Source organism: Pygoscelis adeliae, unplaced genomic scaffold (genome assembly GCF_000699105.1).
Source record: "Pygoscelis adeliae isolate BGI_AS28 unplaced genomic scaffold, ASM69910v1 Scaffold84, whole genome shotgun sequence".
NCBI lineage: Eukaryota > Metazoa > Chordata > Aves > Sphenisciformes > Spheniscidae > Pygoscelis > Pygoscelis adeliae.
This window is the reverse complement of record NW_008824754.1, coordinates 4,118,282-4,126,765: the sequence shown is the minus strand read 5'-3', so window position 1 is coordinate 4,126,765 and position 8,484 is coordinate 4,118,282. Positions and strand designations below refer to the sequence as shown.

The 8,484-nt window shown below is 40.8% G+C and overlaps 1 protein-coding gene across 1 annotated transcript in view; it reads right to left on the bottom strand.

Moving 5' to 3' along the window:
* Positions 1-8,484, bottom strand: part of TENM4 (teneurin transmembrane protein 4) — a 619,397-nt gene that overhangs the window by 410,545 nt on the left and 200,368 nt on the right. Inside the window, exon 3 of the mRNA XM_009323472.1 lies at positions 2,961-3,045. The gene's annotated coding sequence lies outside the window, so the exon portion shown is untranslated. The remainder of the gene's footprint in view (positions 1-2,960; positions 3,046-8,484) is intronic.

Below are 8,484 nucleotides of genomic sequence, written 5' to 3'. Positions count from 1 at the left end.
TTTCTTTACTGAAAGAGTAGTTAAACATTGGAACAGGCTGCCCAGGGAAGTGGTTGAGACACCATCTCTGGAGGTATTTAAAAGTCATGTAGATGTGGTGCTTAGGGACATGGTTTAGTGGTGGACTTGGCAGTGTCAGGTTAACGGTTGGACTCAATGATCTTAAAGTTCTTTTCCAACCTAAATGATTCTATGATTCAATGTTTCTATGATTCTACTCTTAATCTGTGTAATCTAACCCACAAACATAACTTCACTATTAGCACTAGACAGATGATGATGATACTAGGGATAAGGCAGCCCCCCTGCTGAATGGGACAGGGGATCTGGTGACAAAGGACATGGAGAAGGTATTCAATATCTTGTTCAGCTTGATCTTTACTGGTGAGACTTGCTCTCAGCAATCCCAGGTGACAAATTCTGGAGCAAGGAAGACATACCCTTGGTGGAGGAGGATCAGGTTAGGGAACAAACTGGATATGCATGAGTCCATGGGACCTGATAGGATGTAGCCATCAGTGGTGGGAGAGCTGAATGATGTCCTTGTGAGGCCATTCTCAATTATCTTTGAAAGCTTTCAGCTATTGAGGAAGGTTCCTGAGCACTGGAAGAACGCAAACGTCACTCCTATCTTCGGGCAGCACAAAAAGGAGGATTCAGGGAACTATAGGCTGGTCAGCCTTAGTCCCTGGGAAGGTGATAGAGCAAAAAATGCAAATAATTCCTAACCATATGAAGGACAAGAAGGTGACTGGGAGTAGTCAGCATGGATTTATGAAGGAGAAGTCACGCTTAACCATCCTGATCACTGTCTGCAGGGGATGAGTAGCTCGGTGAATGAGGGGAGAGCAGTGAATGTTGCTTATCTTTAGTAATGCGTTGACAGTCTCCCATAACATACTTATCAATAAACTGATGAAATATGGCCTAGATAAATGGACAGTGAGGTGGACTGAAAACTGCCTGAACTGCCAGGCTCCAAGTATCAGCATCACAAAGTCCAATCAGAGGCCAGTCACTGGTGATGTACCCCACGGGTTCATACTGGGTCCAATACTATTAAGCCTCTCATTAATGACCTGGATGAGGCAGAGTGCACCTTCAGCAAGTTTCCAGATGATACAAAACTGGAAGGAGTGGCTGATACACCAGAGGGTTGCACTGTTATTCAGAGGGACCTGGGCAGGCTGTAGAAATGAGCCCACAGAAACCTCCCAAAGTTCAACAGAGGAAAATGCCAAATCCTGCCCCTGGGAAGGAATAAACCCAGGCACCACCACAGGCTGAGGACAACTGGCTGGGAAGCAGCTTAGCAGAAAAGGACCTGGTAGGGGTCCTGGTAGACACCAAGTTAACTGTGAGCCAGCAATGTGCTCTTGAGGCAAAGAAGGTCAACAGTCTCCTGGGCTACATTAGGCAGGGCATTGCCAGCAGGTCGAGGGAGGTGATCCTTCCCCTTTGCTCAGCCCTGGTGGGAGACATCCAGGTGCTGGGTCTCTTTCCAGGGCCCCCCTACAAGAGAGACATGGACATACTGGAGCAAGTTGCATGAAGGGCTATGATGATTTTTAAGGGACTGGAGGATCTCTAATATGAGCAGAGGAGGAGAGAGCTGGGGGTTTTATTAATATGTGTAAAACCTGATGGGTGGGGTAAAGAAGATGGAGACAGATGGTTTTCAGTGGTGCATAGTGACAGCACAAGAGGCATTGGGTACAAACCAAAATATGGGAAATTCCATTTGAACATTAGTAAAACCTTTTTTGCATTGAGGGTGGTCAAACAGGTTGCCCAGGGAGGTTGTGGCATCCTCACTCTTCAAGATATTAAAAACCCAACTGGACAAAGCCATGAGCAACCTTCTCTAGGAAAACCTGCTTTGAGCAGGTGGTTGGACTAGATGATCTCCAGAGGTCCCTGCCAACCTCATATATTCTGTGATTCTTTGATTCATGGTTCTACTTCTCTACCCTCTCCTTGTCTTTTCCTGTGTACTCAACAGTCTCAACTTTGCCTGCTTTCCATTTGAGAAGTCCCAGACATGATCTCCAAGCAACCTTCCTTCTCTATCACTGTGGATGTTACCACCATCCTGTCACATGCCCATCACCTTGATATCAGCTTCAACTCATACTCCTCTTCCAGATGCCACTTCCCAGTTACATGGAAGTCTTGCAGATCTGTTCTGTATAACATACTTAAGGTAATTCCTTTTCTTTCTATCTACCCATGCAGGTAAATCTCTTATCTCAACCTTTTATCAGTGGACACCTTAATTACTGCAGAATCCCTTTCCCTGGTTTTTCGCAGAAGTAAATTTGCCCTGATGATATTGCCCTGTATGCAAAGGTCATTTTCCCAGATATAGTACTGATTTCCTTTCCTCATTTATATCAAAACTAGGCTGTCTGCATCCAAACAACCCACACAACCATTTTCCGCAGTCCATGTGCTGGATTTTTCAGATAAGTGCTATTTTCTTCCATGCTGCTCCCCATAAATATCTATAAAATAACCTTGTTATTCTCATCCTTTCTCTGCAGTAATATCTAGAAAGCATTGACAAGGGCTAGGCTGCAGATGCTCTATTAGCATTGCCTGTTATACTGACCAGCACTTTCTTATTACAGCCATGGATCTCCATGTCTGTCACTATCCGTGGCTTCTTGATTTGTACTTAGATGTAAGTCAGTTCATGCAGAGAATGTCTATGTTTCTAGAGTGCCTGGCACAGTAAAAATGAGTCCTTGACTTGGACTGTAAAGCAAATTATCATTGTCAGATAATAAAAATAAACACAAATAACTGATAGACATGTTCTAAAGGAATTAGTGAAATTCCTCACAACTCCAATTAAAGAAATCTGCACAAGAAACATTACAACTATCATAATTTGATTTTAAACAACAAAACATAAAACTTCCCATGTACTGGAATTAGTACTCACTTTTTGTATTTACCTTCTTAGAAATATCTAGGAATAATCCATCAAATACTTCTTGTAGGACACAGTTTTAATCTGGACATGTGTTATTCTCAGTCTACCTGTAAAAAGACAAAAACAAAAAAAAAAATTAGTGTTTTGTTTAGTGATTATGAACTTATTTTCTAACCTAAATGAATTAAAACCAACTGCTAACATTTAGATAGGGCACGTCAAACAGTCTATGCATACGTAGTTCCTAGTGTAATATCACATCAGCACTGTACTAGGGTATGCTTATTCATCCCATGGAAATAAATGTATTTATTAAATACAAACTAAGGCTTTCTGTACAGCACTTAGAATTAAATGTCTGTCCTTGGCTAACTGTGCAAACATCCATCCCTTTGCCAAAAGAGTAATTTACCGATTCTTTTATTGTAGTTTCAAGGGTTTTTACTTAACATGGTTGTTGTTTTGTGATTTTACTGTCCTCAGAAGGTGAAAGAATTTTTTTATTATTTGTGTGGTTATCCCAAATATTTCCTTTCTTAAATCTTTTACCTTTGTTAGAACGAAATGGCTAAGATCTTACACAGATGCTTGTTGTTGCTTTCACTCACATCAGTAAATTTGTCTTATCTGAGTTGCTTGTGGTATCGAAGAGCCTCAGTTTAAAAGTAACAACGCATGTGTGACAAACCTGTCACGCCACAAGCAGGAGGTTCAAATAAAGTGTAGCACAGCACTGGGGCTCCTCTTCTCTTATGCCTCTCATTAGCTGATTAGCCTCAAGCCCCCTCTCTTAGCTCCTTTCCCTGTCTCAGGGAGACAAAGTCCCATAGGGACTGTGGAGGTGGAGAAGCGACCGCAGCAACTGGGTGTGCGTGGTTTCATGGAAAGCCATATTTGCCAGGGCCAGCAACTCTCCCAAGCTACCCATTTTGCTTGGTATACATCTATTTTTCATACACTCTGGTGCAAAGGGTCTTGCAGAATTGGAAAAAAAAAAAATTAAGAGGTCTGAATGATGTGGTAGCAGGCTATTGCAGAGGTGGGCTTCCACATCTTTCCTTGGCAACCTGTGTCTGCATATATGGTCCAAAACTACATTGACCTTTTAATCTTGTCAATTATAAATTAATTTTGAATCCAAGCTGTCCACTGAAAAGGTACAAAGGTCACCTTTAAATAGCTGCACTGCTACATTGCTCTTTACTCGATGTCCACATCCTTTGGCTTCCTTCCATTAATTCTGCTTCTTGAACAGTCCTCCTTTCTGCTGATTGTGTCCTTGTACAGATTATTTCTCCCCCACATGCATTTTTCGAAGCTGCATCTCATTTTGTCATTTCCTGCCTAAGGTTTCTAATCTCTCTATCTTCGCTGATTTATGCAGCGCTTCCCAATTTGGATCATCTGTGATTTTAATTAACATGTACTCTTTTCCTGTCTTTTGGCTAATGAATGAAGATGTTTAAAGAAGACTGGACTCAAGACTGCTCCCTGATGTTCCCTCACTAGAAAACTCATGTGATTCAGCGCATTTTCATTTATTATCTCACTTTGCTAATGGCTCTGTGGATGGTTTTTAATCAACATCCCAGGGTCCTTATCTAACCCAATCTGAATTAATTTTGTGAGTCTCCTCTCTTGCTGGTGTTCACTTCAATGAGAGGGAAAACAAAAGCAGAAGAGGCCATCGCTCACCAGAATGCTTTTCTGGGAGATGTGGAAATGAGGAGGAGGTGAGAGTAAATCATTCATTCTCCTCTCTCAGGACTTCTCTTTGCGCTGCGAGGCTGTTGGTATGCTTCCCCCCCCCCCCCCAATATCTATACTTCTCCTAATTTTTAATATATGTATTCTTAAACTACTTGTCAAGTAGGAGAGTGCTATTATTCCCACTTCTGTGAATAAGCTCCAACACAGAGAGAATAAAGAGGTGGTCAGCTCTGCTGCTTTAGCAGTCATGGTTACAGATTGAGAGGTTACGGTTGCTTTTGCATTTACACCTCCCTTCTGGAAATTACTGTGCCGTGCCTGCCTGTGTATCTCTGGGATGACCCATCAAATGCACCACTGAAGTGAGTTCATCTCTTCTTTAAAAGAAAAAATAATCAATGTTTATATGTCTGTATATACATAACTATATCACGATCTGAATGCCATTTTGAAAGACTGAGCCCAACTAGATGTAAAGGATGCCAGAAGAAGTGAGCATCAGGTACCCAGAGTACGTAACTGCTTAATCCAGACCACAGGATATAGAATAAGACATACAGTACTATCTGTTGGATCTGGTCCTGAAAGTGATTTGGGCACCTCCTTCTCACTCAGCTGGCTGTTGAGATATTTCTGAAGACCTGGAACAAAGTGCTTTCCTTGATGTTATACAGAAAGTTTGTACTGGATTTGAACCCAGATCTGCAAAGTTTAAAATGTGTTCCCCACCTAAGGACTTCTCTCCTTTCCTATCAAGAGGATAATAATGTCATGTGATGGACATTTAAGCTCCAGTCACTGCTCTATGACTACACTTTTCTGTTCCCCAAAAAATAGGGTCTCACCCTGTCCACATGCACAACTTCCTCCACTGTCACCTCCTGATAAACAGTTTTCATGCAATAGCTGTATTCCTTTTGTATGGAAATAAAAAGCACCTTTCTGCTACAGAAAAAAAAGGGTTAGGAAAGCCATTTGTAGTATGGACTTACTTTACATGGGTTATTTATTCTCTGAAATATTAATTAATGTTTCTGAATCAGCTCTGAAATATTCACAGAAACTTCAAGTTTATGTGTTTTTTGATAGAAGCCAGCAGGATTTTAAAAAATGACAATTTTACCCTCTTCCTTCCCACCCCCCTCACCAATCAAAACTCATGGGGGAAAAAAAAAGGAAAGAAAAAGAAGCAAGAAGGAAAAGGACCAAATATTTCCAGGAGCATCAGCGGTCATAAAGAAACCAATCACAAGCTAAGAAATTATCTAAAGGAGCATAGAGGGAGGTAAAAACAGGAAGATGACAATTTAGAAAATATTTGCAGAAGCAAAATTTATAAATACTCATTATAGTTTTTAAACACATTAATATGTGTTCTTGCTTCCGCCTTTCTCATTAATATATTTAGTGCCAAAAGACATGTAGGACAAAAAATTTGTCACCAATATTCTCCTCATATTAGGAAATAATTACACCTTTTTTCACTCCAAACTTTTAAACATGGCCTACTTGGAAACGAATTGCCTTTGACTTGCTAAAAATAAGCATAAGAAACTTAATCTAAGTCCATCACCAGTGCAATTTATACTATACACAACTTCAGTGAGGTGTAATTAGCAGTGCATTGCAATAATTTATTATTGGTTTAAAAAACCTGAACAATCAGGATCTTACAGCAAAATGGGGAAATGGGAAGCTATGTGCCAGACATATTATTCTGGTTTATATTAATTCAGTTATTTTACCTTTGGTGCACATTCATCTACCCATACAACGCGAATGCTCCATTGAGAAGGATGCTGAATATTGAACCTCTGGCTCAATATGAAATATGAACTCTGAGGCATAGCTGCAATAATACTTCCATTTGCATTATTATGATTAACATTCCCCTGAATAGGAAGCATCCAACAATATTAATTGCAGAAATAGTGAGATTCCAATTGTCATAAATCACTGTGCAGTGTAAAGCAAGCTCTCCGAAAACCTTATAGAAAAACTCTTTTTTTGTGTGGTTTTTTGGAGTTAATTTCAACCTCATTTTCACCAGGCTTTCCCATTTGTGTCTGTTGACAAGACAGTAATTATGCTTTTCTCTTGATTAACACATTCTTTTCAGTAAGGTCCCAAACAGCTTCCACATGAAAGGCTGAATTCAACAGAGCATGGTTTTTCTCATTAAAGACTTAGCATTCACCCATAGTTAATTTATCACACAGATACTTCCTGTCTCGTAGGAAGAAGGGTGGCCTTGAAGCTAATGCTCTTGATTTGATCAGAAGTTTTTTCCACAGCAGTTGAAATGAATGCCTTTTCAAGTATGATGATTATTGAATTCATTTACTAAGTGAAAATAGGGGGGAAAATGATATACAGTTTCTCTACTAAAGCACGGATCCAACTGACTTAGTCCTAAAAGTCTTATTTTTTCCTTTAGTACCTAAGGATCTACCTCACAACAGATATACCAGGGAAATTTCTCCTTACTTGAAACAATATCATCTCTAAATCTCTACAAACTTATCAAATCTTTACCTATGTATTTGTATCTTTGCATCAAGTCAACATTTCCCCCTTCACTACCATTTCTTTCCTCAACAGTGTTAGCAAAATAGGCAATATTCATTGATGAATCAAAGCGAGCAACCTTGACATTTGGTGCATCAGTTTTCATTCATAACAGGCGTACGATGCGATGATTTATTTTGATGTATTACATCGTACCCTAAAGAGCATCCAAAAATAAAAATGCTTTCATTATCAGCGTTGTGAAAACAAGGCATCTGCATCAGGGACCACACACAGGGAGAGAACATTTTCTTGCCACCTGTGCTCTTTAATCCAGACTTTTGATGGTTGGATTGTTTTGGGGTTTGCTTGCTTGGGGACTTTTCAGATATGTTATTTCAAAATGTATCATATATTCAAAAAGCAACTGAGGGGTCTAAGCAGTGTTCAGCACTGGAAATAGTAGAGCTTTTCCTGGCTAGCCTGCTGCTTTGGTCCATCCTTCATTAACTCCCAGTAGGTGTGATGTCCCTGATGTCCCTGAATTACTGTCGTACCAATTGACATCCTAATGACAGTGTCCACTTTGCAAGAAAACACCCCTCCTGAGATGGCAGTAGTTAGCGCCATCCTCAACAGCACAAGAAATGGTCATAGATGGCCTGGCTGCTGCCAGGAGGCTGAGGGAAGGATGTCATGGACATGCCCTCACCACGGAGGTACAGACTAACTACGCATTTCTGGAAAGGACTATGTTAGTCCCCATCTCTGGGCCTGTTGCGTTGGTGCTAGAGGATCCTGCAAAGCAGTTAGACATATTTGTAGCCCGCTCCATCCCCATATAATGCTTTTAGCAGACATTTACCATTAAGCACATGCTTAAGTTTCACTGAAGTCAGCAGAGCTTCCATATGTACCTGAAGTCAAATGTTCCCTCAGAGCATCGTGGCTGAACAGGGACAAATTGATGAGTCGGAGGCGCTTACTCATGACCAGGATTAAATAAATACATAAATACATAAACTGGTCACTGCTGCTTCTGATTGCCTCCATGCTGCACATTTCTCTCCATCTCTTTTTCCATTCTCACCCTCTGCTGTAAGTGGTCACTGGGGGTTTGCTGTCTAACACAGCAGCTAAGCGGAGTGAAGCGGGAAGCAAAGGCAGTGAGTGCAGAAACGAGCTGAAAATCATCCTCCCAAACAAAGCCCTGCTCACAGGACAACCTCTCATTATTCTATTCCCCCATGGAGAACAGAAAGGCATGGCTGATGTATTCAGAGATCATAGGCATGTTCCAAAAGGCAGCAAATGAAAGCAGAAGAGAG